This window comes from Eucalyptus grandis, chromosome 5 (assembly GCF_016545825.1).
Source record: "Eucalyptus grandis isolate ANBG69807.140 chromosome 5, ASM1654582v1, whole genome shotgun sequence".
NCBI classification, from domain to species: domain Eukaryota; kingdom Viridiplantae; phylum Streptophyta; class Magnoliopsida; order Myrtales; family Myrtaceae; genus Eucalyptus; species Eucalyptus grandis.
Genome location: NC_052616.1, coordinates 48,981,303 through 48,995,694, shown reverse-complemented (window position 1 = coordinate 48,995,694; position 14,392 = coordinate 48,981,303). Strand labels below are relative to the sequence as shown.

General features: G+C 42.0%; 2 pseudogenes; one reads left to right on the top strand and one right to left on the bottom strand.

Moving 5' to 3' along the window:
- Positions 1-7,665: 7,665 nt before the first annotated feature.
- Positions 7,666-9,399, bottom strand: LOC120293978 (annotated as a pseudogene).
- Positions 9,400-10,355: 956 nt separating this feature from the next.
- On the top strand, positions 10,356-13,634 carry LOC104447268 (annotated as a pseudogene).
- The last annotated feature ends 758 nt before the right edge of the window (positions 13,635-14,392 follow it).

Here is a 14,392-nt window from a genome sequence, read left to right as displayed (position 1 = left end):
AGTTCGATCAACCTCCGCCCTCTCCTTGCTTTATTTGCAAAGGTCCGCACTAGACCAAAAGTGCCCGAAGAAGGGTCGAATCAACGCCCTCCTTGCCATTGAGGAAGAGAAGGAGGAGCCCAAAGAAGACAAGCGGCAGATCCGGATTGGAGCTGTGAGGAAGATCAACTCAGTCCAAGCCCGATCGCCGACCAAAGAAGAGGGATTCGCTCCAAACATCGACATGTTCTTTGTAGAGGTCGAAGTGGGCAGCCGAACGCTTTACGCTTTGGTCAACACCAGCGCATCCAACATGTTCATGTCGACCGAGGTTGCAAAGGTGTTGGGACTTCACGTGGAACCATCCGGGAAGTCGTACAAGCCCATCAATTCGGGCGACTTCCATGGCGTTGGAGCAACACCCGACGTGGACGTCAAGATTGGCGGATGGAAGGGCGATTCGAGGTAATCCCTCTTGACGATTATGATCTCATACTTGGCATGCAATTCTTCAAGAGTGTGGGAGCCATGATCGACATGAGGACGAAGTGTATGATGATCCTCGATCAAAAGTGCCTGTCGATGATCCCCATGATCAAAGGGGTGGTCGACACCAAGACCATCGCGTCGATCCGACGCCTTGACAAGAGCTTGAAGGCCGTCATGCGCATCAACAAGCTGTCCGAGGTAAAACCGAAGGTCGAGTTGGATCCTACTCCGACTCATGACATGCCCATCCAAGCGCTCTTCCCCGAGGTTGAGTGCGCACCGCGTGCGCCGTCCAAGCCAAAGACCGAGCCGCGCACCAAGTCCGACTTCATCATAGAAGGATGCGGTCCCTCGTTAGTGAGCGTCCGAGCGAAGAGAAACAAGCACAAGAGAGATCGTGCCAAAGCCCGCAAGGCTGCCCGCCAAGCTGAGAGCAACGAGGACGTCGCTCGAATGAGTGGGGGAGAATGTCACGGGCCTAAAGATGGACGACCCGTGAGGTTCCCCAGAGTTGACCCCAACTCGCCCGTGGTCCTCCTGCTGTCGCTCGGATTCCCACCGAGCCTTCTCCCCGAACATTGCAAGGGCGGGCGATACCGTCATTGAGTTATATTACGAGAGTCTGTTCTTTTCATTTATGTTAGTAGATGGTAGTTGACATTATGTCGGTAGTTGAGGCGGTGCGATCTCATCCGCCGATATAATTCTAGATCAATGGATGTAATCCGAGGCCCTCAACTATAAAAGGGGTGTCCTCCTTCATTTGTAATCATCAACTACTTCCGCAATACAAAGCAAGTCTTCTTTCCAGAGCTCTTCTCTCTAGATCCTTTCTCTCTCTACGATCTGGGTAAGGCGAGCGAGTGAGCGTTCGACTGTGTAAGGCTTGGCTCAGGTGTTTTGGTGATCCATTCCGATCCTAAAGTGCCCGAGTCGCCACGCGGTCACGATCCCAATCGATCGGCCCGTGACAAGTGGTATCAGAGCAGGAATCCCTCTAGTAAGCGAGTGAGCAAGTCAGAGAATCGAACTCCTTGCTCAAGTGCGGGTCAAGCAGATAAGTCCTGGTGGATGGGTGCTAGGACGAGTCGGCTTCTCATCGAGCGGAATGCGAGTTAGAGAAGAACCGAACCCTTGCTGAATGGGGATAACGTTCTTGGATCGATCGGTGAATTCGAAGAAGAGGTCTACTATCACGTTTTCAACAAGAAAATAACCTCCATTGGTCTGCTGGGGTCAAGATGCTGGTTAGGCTAAAAGGGTGCTGCCAAAAGATGCGGTTGGCGAAAAATGCCACACTTGCCAAAAAGCGTAGGTGACTGAAGGGCCGAGCGGCTGAGATCAAAAGAGGCCACCAATGGAACAAGACCTGTTTTGTTGGGCGAGCGTGACCGTTCGATGTGAATTCCCAAAAGTGGCACATCAATGGTTAACTTACGCAAGGAAGCGACAGAGCAGAGATCGTAACGAGGGCGTTGCGAATTGAGTGGGGGAGAATGTCACGGTCCGTGAATCCTCACGTACTCGTGACACTTGTGAGTGGCGCTTGGGGTTATCTGGTGAAGAGTATGAGGCAGAAAGGTAAAACACAACTGGTCCGTGGGAGTGGCGTCAGGATGGTTGGTGCTAGGAGTTCTAGGATAGAAGGATTATATCACTTAGGAGCTCTGAAGACGGGGTAGGCCTCCCGTGCACAAACTGGTCGGGAGCTGATGCCGCTCTCCTAACGAGGCCATGGCAGGCCGAAACCAGTTGTTGTGCCTAAAGAGAACTGTTGCCTTACTCGATGGACTAGACGCCCGAGCTTGGTCGGCCTCAACAAGCATCATTGACCCGAGTGTTTTTTTAAGATCTTTTCTCCAATCCACAAGTGACTGCTTTTGCGTCACTTGGAATTTGAGGATGTTATATATATAGGAGATTTTCCATAACTCTCGATTCTGCATATCTTTTCAGATTATAAAAATATCTTCCCATATTTTTGATTAATTATAATTGATATCATTAAATATTATTATCTAATATAGTCATTTCATAATGCTTATAAATAATGCCACTCACTCTACATGATAATATAGTATTATATAAAATTTACATAATTCTCTCTTCTGCATTATTCTTATCTTGGTGTCAGAAATAGACAAGCTTTAGAAGTTTTACTGTACCCAATCTGAGTGCATTTTCCTTTGTTTCTTCCTTTTCTCTCTTTATTCTTGCCTTGCTCCTTTTGTTGGAAAATGAAATCCGGGTTCTCTCCCCCGAATTATTCTTATCTTGATGCTAGAAATAGACAATCCCGAGAAGTTTTATTGTAGCCAATGCACTTCCAAATGCATTTCCTTGGGTTTCTTCCTGTTTATTCTTTATTCTTGCCTTGCTCCTTTTGTTGGAAAATGAAATTCGTATTCCTTGCATGAAGATGAAGAAAAGCAAGCACAAAACAAAGTTAATTAATCTCCAATTTGACCAGCTCATTCAAATAAAAGAAAATGACGAGTAATCAATAACCCAATCTTAATTTATCTAATGAATTTCACTATAGAAAAATGCTTCAGGCTGATTTTCTTGACATATACAATTTCTTCCGCCATGTAATTATGTGAATGACTTTATCTGAACCGGAGAAGATCCAAAATAATAACAAAATTGAGAAAGAAAATATATATATAATATATATATATATATATATATATATATATCTCATAAGAGAATGCGGAAACAAGATTTGAGGATGAGATGACATTTTTAATGGAAATTGTTCCAGTTGGACAATAATTAAGGAATTTCTCGAGAACCCCCCGTTTTGGCGTGAACCAACTAGAATTTAACTAGTCCGAGGAGCTTACATTGACCCAGTCAGAATCCCAAGCAATTACCTCTCTCCCAAGCTTGCGAGTTGCAACGCTTTGGCTTTGCGTCCATGGCACAGTCTGAGCGAAAATTACCAATAAATTCTTAAATTTATTGAACTTTTATCAATTTAGTACTAAATTTTTAATTTGACCAAGTTTTAAACCGTTAGATAATTTGCCAATGCGGTCTATCCGGCTAATTTTGGTAATAAATCATTGAAGCTGGACGCTGGACATCCTAGGTGACACGATTAGCACTGACATGAATAATTTTTTATGATTTATCAATAATATTTTAAAATTTTATTTTCCTTTCTTTTTTTTTTCTTTTTTTTGTTTTCATTTTGTTCCCTTCCCTTTCTGAGCTTGGCATGGGTGAGAGCAAGTGCTGGTAAGGGGAGGGTGAGAGCCGCGAGGACCCTTCGCGATTTGGCCAAGCCAACCCTCATTAGGCCTCTTGGGCATGGACCAGTCTTGCAAAATTTGTTGAGGCCGAACCTCGCCAAGCGAGGTCAACTCTCACCACCTGATGGTCGGCGAATGACACAAAAAGGGAAAAGAAGTAGAAAAAATTAGATAAATTATTTAAAAATTATATAATTAGCCACGTCGGCATCGGTCATGCCACGTAGGATGGTCAACATCCATACTTTGGCAAATCATTAAAGGTGTTAGGTTTTTATATTTTTGGTAAAAAAAATAAAAGAGTTAGGATTTAATTGGCCAAATTGAAAGGTGTAGATTATTAGCACAAAGTTCAACACGATTAGAACTTTTGGTAATTCACCTGCCATTTGATATTCCATAATAAGAAAGGAAAAAAGGGAGAAAAAGAAAATAGGTTGGAAATTAAATGGGCAGAGGAATATTGGCCACCGTTGCAGCTTTTCTCTTCAATTGCAGGCCTAGAGCTTATCCACTCAGGTTGGGAAAATTCCAGAAAAAAATTACAAAAACAATTTTAAACCTATTGTAATTTTTCCAATTCAGTCATAAACCTTTTTTTATTTTTATTAACTTAATCCTAAAATTTTTACAATTGTGTCAATTTAGTCCATTCACCTAATTTTGGCTAATTGTTTAGTGGATGCTAACATATAATATTTTGTTTTTATCTTATTTTTATTAATTTTTTTTTTTTTCTTTCTTTTTCTTCACTTCATCCTCCTTCCTTTAGCCGGTTGCCACTATGCAACCTCTGGCCAAGGTTGCCAATGGCTAGGCGACACTCGCGCTCGCCAATCTAGTGAGAGTCAAGCCTCACTAGCCATGAATGATGCCTCACCTCACCAAATCTGATGAGGTCGTGCCTCACCAAAGCTCGTGGGGTTGAAGGGTGTGACCTCATGCAGTCTCTAGCATGAGCAAGCCTCGCCAACCATGAGCAAGTTATGGCCTCGCCAAATCTAACAGGGCCTCACCATCACTAAGTGAGGCTCACCCACAATAGTGGCTAGTGGGGATGAGCCTCGCCAGTGCTCACTACTACCGGCTAGAGGAAGGAGGAACAAGGAAGGGAAAAAAAAAAGAGGAAAAAAAAAGATCGTTAAAAGTTTCTAAAATAAGGGTATGAAGTACGTTTATCTTCTCAATTAAGGACTTGAAGTTGATCCTATTTTAAATGAGGGCTTGAAGTCCCTTCAGTTTCTAAAATAAGGTTCTAAAGTGAATATTATTTTAAATAAGAGCCTAAAGTGACAATACTAGGGTCACACCCCGAATCCTAAAGGGATGGAGATGACACAGCCGTCCTTACACTCGAAAGGCATAACCTCGAACCACCACATTCCAACTCTAAAAGCCCAATGCTCTCACTCTAATGGCCACTAAGTAAGAAACCTAAAAAGATTGGGAAAGAGAAGTGAGCAACCAAAGCTTAGTGAATAGTACATATCTTATAAGCAGATCGAGCCTCCACTTTACATATTTAGAACTCAATGACATGACTCATTTATGTCAATCCAACATATAACAAATTGGAAGAATAAAATGAATTATGTAATATTTCAAACTGGCTATATCAATAGCATAATTTCCTGTTTGTCCATAATATCAAAACAATATCACTAGTTCAATTCAATAATTGAACTCGTTGTATTTCATGTCAATGGTTCATTCCATTAATCAAACTCGTATCACACGACAATGGTCTATCCCACCGATAAAGGAGGATAGTGTTCCGACGACCTAGACATGGCAGCTCGGGCAGCCATACAGCTAGCGAGATAGTTTTGTCGGTGATGCGAGGGATAGCTTCAAGAACAAGGACGGATGGATTATATTCTTTGTTATGCTTGCTTGACTTGACGCCCCATCTTGGGATATGCTATGTAGAATGGCCATGAGTGACTCTCATCTTGAGGGTTAGGGTAACAAATTTTTTATAGCAAACGATATGAAACATCTACAAGAATGGCCATGAGTGACTCTCATCTTGAGGGTTAAGGTAACAAATTTTTGATAGCAAACAATATGAAACATCTACAGGGAGACCACCTACCGTGATGGCTCAGCTAGGTAGGCGCTAGACTTCCATCAAGGAGGTTTAGTGTTCGAAGCTCTTGCAACGCAAGTTGCAGGAAGGCTAGCTTTGAGTCTTTTGGCGACTTACCCGGTGACACGTGTGTAGTGGCTAACACGTGTCGCCCCCAGTGGTTTACCTCCGGCTGCCGGCCGTGCGGACTTCCTTAAGTTACCAAAAAAAAAAAAAAACATCTATAGGGAGAGGCTGTATGTTCTGTTTAGGAAAAACATAGAGAAAATTCTTGATCGATTCGACCCAATGCCATCAAATGGTAAACATAATATCATGTGCTAGTACTTTTTTCCTCTTTTCTGGATAGGTTATGAAATCATCACAAGCAAATGGGCTCAGCCATCAGACAAAAGACAAGAATTCACGCTAATGCCGACAAGAAGCCCACGTTACTGCAACCAATGGGTTTAGCCAACGTACAACAATTCATACTAATGCCCCAACTAACGACTTTATTGCTTGGTTCTCCGAACAACTCTTGTTGCATTGCCTAGCTATGGTATATCTCATATGGAGAGACTTTCTAGTTGCCAACATCTTGATGAGGCTTTGGCAACATGCTCACCAATCTTGGATCGTTAGTCGTGGGTGGTGCGGAGCCGGTCACCTTTTCCTGAAAAAAAAAAAGACTTGCTTGATACTGACCTAGCAACAGACTTCCAACTTAAATCATCAAGAGAAACCCCAAGCAATGCAATGTTGCCGGTGAATTCTAGAAGTTACTTCAACTCAACACAGCCTTCAGATCTATGTTTTGCCGTTTGTCTGACTTGCCTCTGAAGGTCATCAACGGAAGGAATATTCTGAGAATGCAGCAAGTCATTCTTAGCCGAATTTCATTGCATTTTCAGTCACAACCTAAGTTAAACCACAAATTACCTGCATTATATCCACTCTTATTTCCAACAAGATTAGGCAAGCCCGAAGCATTCTGAAGAAGAGTTACCAAGAGGAATGCTTGAGGCGAATTGCTAAGTCTAGCTTGAGTGCAAAGAGCCGAGAAAGTTTGAATGTGGTTGAATGCTGCGATCATCGGGAGGCTAAATGAGAAGCCATAAAGATATAAATTGCATTCTCTGCCGATATCCCAGTATATTTCCTAAAAGAACTTGAAGCTGGCAAAAGTATTTTGGCTCCATGGTGATGCAATCATGCATGGCCTGACCCCTATTGATTCCCAAAAACTTATGGCATAAACTTGATTCGTGTGGTATTTGTGAAATCTCTACCATCGAATGAGGTCAACTTCGGTTGAACTCGTCCTATGTAAACAGTAAAGGTGTCAAAACAAGTTGAAGACCTATTTAAACTTGTGTCTAGATTCTGATGAGCTTTGAAGATTAGCTCCATAAACCTCCTTTTTTTTTTTTCAGTTGTGCAATAGCAAATCGATTCGGTTTATCGATAGAATTTGTACCAAATGACAAGCACAAGTAGTGAGAAATCTGTAGAAAACGTTTGCAATGGCACAAGATCTCCTTACATAGGGTCAAATCAAGGACTATATGAGCTCATTCAATACTTATAAAAACTATTAGATGCAAGTTTGAAAATTGCAATTTGTTCATCAATCATAGTAAATCAATTTTGTTTGGTTAAGTGACGAACCGTATCGCTATTGCAACTTCACTAATTTGTTGTGATGAATTAAACACAGAAAAATAATTCGCCACGACAAACTGGAAACAAAGGAAAATATTGTCCATATCTTGCAAAATTCTTCACTCACACATATTGCGGGTTCCCTCCTATGGTTGCTCATCTCAATCCCGATCCCTCCTTTAGAAACGACAGAATAAGTTTCGAGTTCTATCTGCCGTAACCCATCTCGATCCCTCCTTTAGTAACATTCTTGTCACTAACGAATCTAGACCAGTACCAGTGCTTCTTCCACATCATGCCCATCTCTTCGATCGGGATGTCTTTCGTCTTGGGCAAGGAGCAGTTGAATATGGACATGGCAAGCACGAAGAAGGCGAAGAACAGGAACAGCCCGAACTTCAATTGGCAGAGCATGTTGAGGAAGACCCGAGCCACCATGAACGTGAAGACCATGTTGACCGAGATGCTCTGGGCGGCCGACCGGATCTCCAGGGGGAAGATCTCGCTCAGCACGAGCCACCCGAGCGGCTCCCATGATCAGGCGAACGCGGCCACGTAGGTGCAGATGAAGGCCACCACGATGCCCGCGTACCACTTGAGCAACTCGCCTGGATTCCCGTCCACCTCGAATTTCGCACCAATCGCCGATGCTACAACAATCTGAACATGAATAGTATAATTGCGCATCTATATGCTCAATTTTCAGGGATGTATCATGATGATAAGGACCGAATATAGTGTCAAATATACAAAAGAAATTATAAACATGAATAGAATATATAAATAATTTTGAATATGAATGAACCATTGGAAACGATGTTCTCATCGTATCTAATAATTAAAATTCATTTAAGTATATGTGATAGGATTACTTAATAATGTCTAGGAATTGAGTGACTACTAAAAAATTGCTTGTTATGACATTTAACCATATGTCTGATGCACTAAACAAAGTGATTGCAAAATAATCTGGTCGTAGCAAAAGTCATAAGATCAAGTACCTGGCAGATCAGCCTTTGAGCTCCACCCTCTAGAAACGGATTCACCTACCCGCTTAATCAACCGCGTAGATCGAGACCCACGTGGCGCCGCCATTGATGAGCCCGTGATCACGGCGGACATGAGTGAGGCGTTGTTCGCGAACCCCAGGGTGTTGAACAAGACGGGCGTAGAACATGATCACGTTGATCGGCCGGTGAGCTGCTGGAAGAAGGGAATCAGTGTTGCCATGCTGAGGTGAGGCCTGTACTTCCTCTGCAAGAGGTTCATCCAAGGGTGCTCCACTCGCTTCGACTCCTCACTCGCCGTTATCAGGTCGTCCAACTCCCCATTGACGTTCTCAACGCCGCCGATACGCTTCAGCTCCGCCTTGGCTGCTTCGCGCTTGCCCTGCTCAATCATCAAGTTTGGGGTATCGGGGAGGACGAAGGACCTGATGGTGACAATGAGGGCGGGGGCCACGAATGGCCAAGGCTCAGGCACCACCCCAACCGCCCTTGATCTTCGCGAAGTAGTTGAGGACATTAGCAACCAGGATTCCAACCGTGTTGGATAACTGGAACCCAATGTTGAGAGCACCTCTGTATTTGTAAGGGGGCATCTCAGATTAGAGTGGGACAAACTGGAAATATAATCCCAGTTAACATATTAGAAAATTAGTCATTCAAAAAGAATGATAAAAAAAAATTGTTGAAAATCAAATAACCATTATATATACATTTTTACTTAGGGATGTGTTAAAAAAAAACTAGGGGACTGTCTAGAATCGGCAATTCCTATAGGAATCAATCCGGTTCTAGTTCTAATTTACTGAAATCAATGAGTACTGATCCGTTTCTCGATTTTAGCTATGTGATGCAGCTCACATTAAAGACTAGCTCTCTCGACCAAAAAGATCGGCCCGCATTCAAGCTCGACGAAATCGAGAAGCTGTATCGACATCTTGAGTTCATCCCGGAAGCTTGAAAGACACCTTAGAAGCTCGCGTGACGCTTTTACTAGTTTATAGTTTCCATGCTCTTTACTATATCTCCTAGTTTCAATGATCCTTTATTTCTCCTAGTTTCAATGCTCTATCTTTATTTCTTTGATGATATAAGCCCAGTTTCTTGTAGAAGACAGACGACTTTTGACAAATAAAAAAACTTTGCTTTGAAGCAAGTATCTTGAACCTTGTAGAGTTCATATCCTTGAAAACCTAGAAGAGTTTCACTCCGTGAGTCGGAGCTTTTGAAATCTGCATCCTTAAAGAATTGCAGTCATCGATCTAGAAGAATCGGTGCCCTCAACTTCCTTGGAGGCCTAGAAGAGCAACCAACGGAGTTTCTATCTTTTCATATTCTATTCGTTATTTCCAACCCAATTTCGACTATCCTACAGTGTTTATTTCAGAAAACCCAAAACATAGAAATTGTAGATCCAGAAGTCTTTGTTCATTTGGCTTTGGAATCAGGTCGATCCGATCTGTATCGACAAAGATACAACTGTTCTCCTGAGCTCGCGCAGTGTTGAAATTCCTGTCGTCCTGTTTCTGTGTGCGAGTCACTCTCCCAATCCTACTGCTTGAGAAAGCCTCCCCTAGGCTTGCATCACTGTGGAACCACCCTCCCACTCACTTGAATTGATATATACATATATAATAATTTTTTAAGTTTTAACCTTTCAAATAAGAGTTCCAGCTTTCTCTCCATTTCTCATCTCACTTATCTCACGGCCTCGCCTCCCTATCTCTCTCTTGGTGGCCTCTAGCCTCATCAATCCCCTCTCTGTCTCTCACTCTTGCTCTAGATTGCCTCTAGTGTTGTTGCTCCCTTTGTTGCTCTCGCTTTCAGTCGCCTCTAGCCATGGACCCACCCGAAAACTGGATCGAACCAACGTTCTGATTCCTAGCTGGGTCTATGGAACTAACAGGCAGTTCCTGGTTTTAATTGGAACTGGTTTTTAGTGGGCCATTTCAGCTCCAGAGTGGGAACTGCCCATCCTGAAATAGATCACACCTATTCAAACTTACTCATTTAGTCTTTGTTCTCTTTTGTAAATATCTGCATCTTTTTTTTTTCCAATTTAAAGAGGTCATTAACGATCTTTTTTAAGAAATGCCCTCCATTTGATTGAGTTGATGGACCATCTCCTCCTTTCTACAACATTTGGAGACGCATCGGATTCCAACAGTGGCAAAAAGACATATCAACATGTTTCTCACCGGTGGTTCGCTTCGTTACATCCTGGAGGCTTGCTTCCACGTCCTTTCTTCTTGCTTCATTTTTTCAGTAGGTCTACATGTAAACATGTTCTTGTTCTTATTCTTTGATTGGTTGCCGTATTCGTATTGTTAAGGCACTGGTATTAAATGATTTTTGGTTTTTCTTAACAGAGCTTCTTGGTTAGATCTGCAGTTGGTTTATTTTACCTCTTTGTAGTTTGTCTATTACATATTCCTCGTGTGATTGGCATGCTCTTGAACTGTATTCACCTAATGACCCTTGATGTGATCTACCTGGAGGAATTAATAGAATTTCTGGGGGAAAAAAACTCTGTTCTTCCTTTTGTTCTGCTTATCTTCGGGTGTTCATCCCGTGACAGAGAAGTTGAAATGAACTTCATTTCTACGATTGACTCGTGAAGAGAGGAATTTCGCCATGTATATTTACAGATTTTATTGTTTAGAGGAAACCATTTGCCTATGTTGACATTCTCTTTTCATTGTTCTCGGTCATGGCATACCAAGAAAACTCCATGCTTATTATGCTCACGCTTGTGAGATTGGCAGTCAAATGAGATTGATGAAATCATCAATTTGAATTAGTCAATTACAATCGACGCCTTTCCTCCAAGAAATATGGGCTTTTTTCCATATTTTATTTGCTTATGGAAAATCAGAAGAAATTTTCTCATCGTATGAGAACTTCAGCTATCCAGGTCTCCAACCAACTAAGCCTGGAGGAAAACCGAGGAAGGTCGTTCTTGGGACGGGTTAGGCGGCTTGCTGGTTTATGAAAGGGTTTGATGTGAATGTGTATTGATATCGTGTGGATTTCTCCCTGAAATCACATGGTTTTCACTCCCCTTCTTCCATCGAGCCATGGAGTTCCAATCAGCTGCTGAGCCATTAGCCGGATACAGCCTGCTCGTGGCAACTCCCAATTCGTTCTTCTACTTGGCTTCCTGCACTGGAATTGACGCTGGCAAGCATGAAGTAAGTCGAATATCTGGCTATTGTATGTTCATTATACTTTTTCCCTGGAAGGATGTAGTCAGTTTCATTTAGCATGTATTGCTTGATTATTCGGGATGTGTAGATGGAATTTTCCTCCATGTTCTTTGATTAGCAATTGACAAACATCAGAAATTTATTATATGCTGTATAAAAGATCATTGACATGCACCGTCCATACTTTTGCATTTCCGTCGATGTTGCCAGCTATAAAAGTTCCATCGGCAGTTACCTGGCAAATCAAATATACTAACAAATATCGACACGCATTATCCCAGGTGTCAGACATGCTGAAAAGTGTTTTAGGTGCATACTATATAATGAGATAGGGTAAAATTTAATTTCTTAAACAAGATGAAACTGGAGATGCACCGGTAAGAAATGTCAAATAGCACTAGTTGTTGCAGATCCGCCATGTTTTTCCTTCATGATTTTCTATTTTGCTAGATCCTGTTCCTCATCGACCAGGTGTAAAGTAGTTGCCAATGGCGGACTGCCTTAAGATCCTTACCTGTTTAAAGTTGCATACAAACAAGCTGGTCATCGCAGCCAGAACCGAGCCCTTGACTTTCAGTCTAAAGGGTCTCAAGGAACACACCTACTTGCTTCGTGAGGTGAATCATGACAAAGAAATCGGGAAGAAGCTTCTGTTGAACCTCATGTTCTCTGAAAATCCAGCTATCTTAACTCTTCAACCTTATGAATTGCACTTAACAGAGCAACCTTACAAAGTTTCAGAAATAGAAGTAGATGCTCACTATTTTCACTTACAATTTCTCAATGATTAATGATCTTAAGAAGGATAAGTTGGTTTTCTTTCTCAAGTTACCATCATCTTTTCTAGCAGTTCATTGTGGTGATGATTTAATGCTCGCAATGCTAGTCTGGAATTCGTCTTTAAAAAGGCCCGGTGAAAGAGGTGCATATGGAGAAAACCGTGCTGAATGATGGGACAGATGTTCCAAACGGTCTCCTAATCTGGTCCGCCGGTGTTAAACCTTCAGAGTTTGTCAAGTCGCTTAATCTTCCTAATCCGCGGGTGAAACGTGAGGAGAGAAGATCTCTTTACTCCCTTTGTCCCTTAAATCAACAACTTCATGATAAGCTCATTTTAGCATTTGACCATCTTCCATGTGGATGATTTGTCCTCTCAACTATTTCATATTGGAGTGTGTTAGCTAATCCAATCCAAAAGCTTATATAAAGAGCATATAGATCTCATAGTCAAACGATGTGTGATCAAGTTTTCTCGAACAGATGGAGAGGCCGGTGCTTTAGCTTAGCTCCAGTCAACTAGTCTGATTCCTTTGAAGATTTCTCGCTGTTGTTTTTGGTTTGATCTCCACTCTTTACTTCTCAGGCAAAAATCTCGAACTTTATTTTCTTGTCCTACTCTGTACAAGATGTAGCACGCATACTTCCATTTGAACTTGGAAGTGGCCATTCACTATCAATTTTGCCCATTGCATAAAGGCTCAGTTTTCTTCTTTAATTGGAAAAAAAAATATGAATGCTAATTTTCTGAAACAGGTCGCGGAAAGGGAAGGAAAATTCTTGGAGGAGCTGTTTCATAGGATGGAGAAGCAAAATGGAGGGAAAGCATTTTGCTTGAAAGACATACCTCTAGGAGACCCATTTGTGTACAGGCATTTGGGAAGCATGGCTTCTATTGGGCGTTACAAGGCGCCCGTCTATTTACGCCAGTCTAAGGTACATAACGTGCCACCATGCTCCAATTATGGTTTTCTTTCCTAATACCCAGATTTTGATGCACGCGTACCTTGATATTTCGCCAAATTTTCAGTGGTCACTTATGCAAACATTCCGCTTATGCAGGCCGCAAAGGGAATTTCGTGAGTTCACTTTGGAGTTCGGCCTATGTTACGAGGGTAGTCAACTGGAGAACAAGTTCTACGTTGTGATAACTCTTATATTTGGAAAAGACAACTCGAGAATAGGTTGACCATGATAGAGATAAATACATTAGCTGCTTCATTGGTCCTGGAGTATTCTCAATTCTTTGATACATAGGGCCTATATGGTTGTGTTCTTTTTTTTCTTTTTAAGAACAGATTTTCTTTTTTCTTTTTTTTGTTCCCGAGAACAAAAAAAAGAAACGCGTTTGTTTGCGTTTTTATTCCAAATTTGTTTTTTTGTTCCGTGGAACAAAATTGGAACAAAAAAAAAAAAAAAAAAACTTGTTTAATGTTTCTAAAACAATTTTTAAGAACAAATTTTCTCTCTTCTTTCTTTTCTTCTCTTTTTTTTTCCTTCTTCTTTTCTTCTTCTTTTTATTTGGCCGGTCGCCAGCTCGGCCATGGCCGGTGACCGGCCATCGAGGCCGACCTCGCCGAAGGCGTTGTCGGCCCCTAGCGAGGCCGAGCATCGCCGGCCCCAAGCCAGGCTCGGCGTCGCCAGACCACCGCGAGCAACCGGTGGCTGGATGAGCTCGGCCTCACCGGGGCTGGTTAGCCTTGCCGTGGTTGGGTGAGGTCGCCGCCAAAAGAAGAAAAAAAAAGGAAAAAATTAAAAATTAAAAATTAAAAGAAATTAAAAAAAAAAAAAGTACACAAATTTACCAAACATGTTTCTATTATTTCTTTATTCCCGGAACAAGTTTACCTTTATGGTAAAAAATTATTCCCTAGAACATAAATAGTTTTTTCTATTTCATTCCTAGATCACTTTTTGAACGTAAACACAAACAAACGCACCAATTGT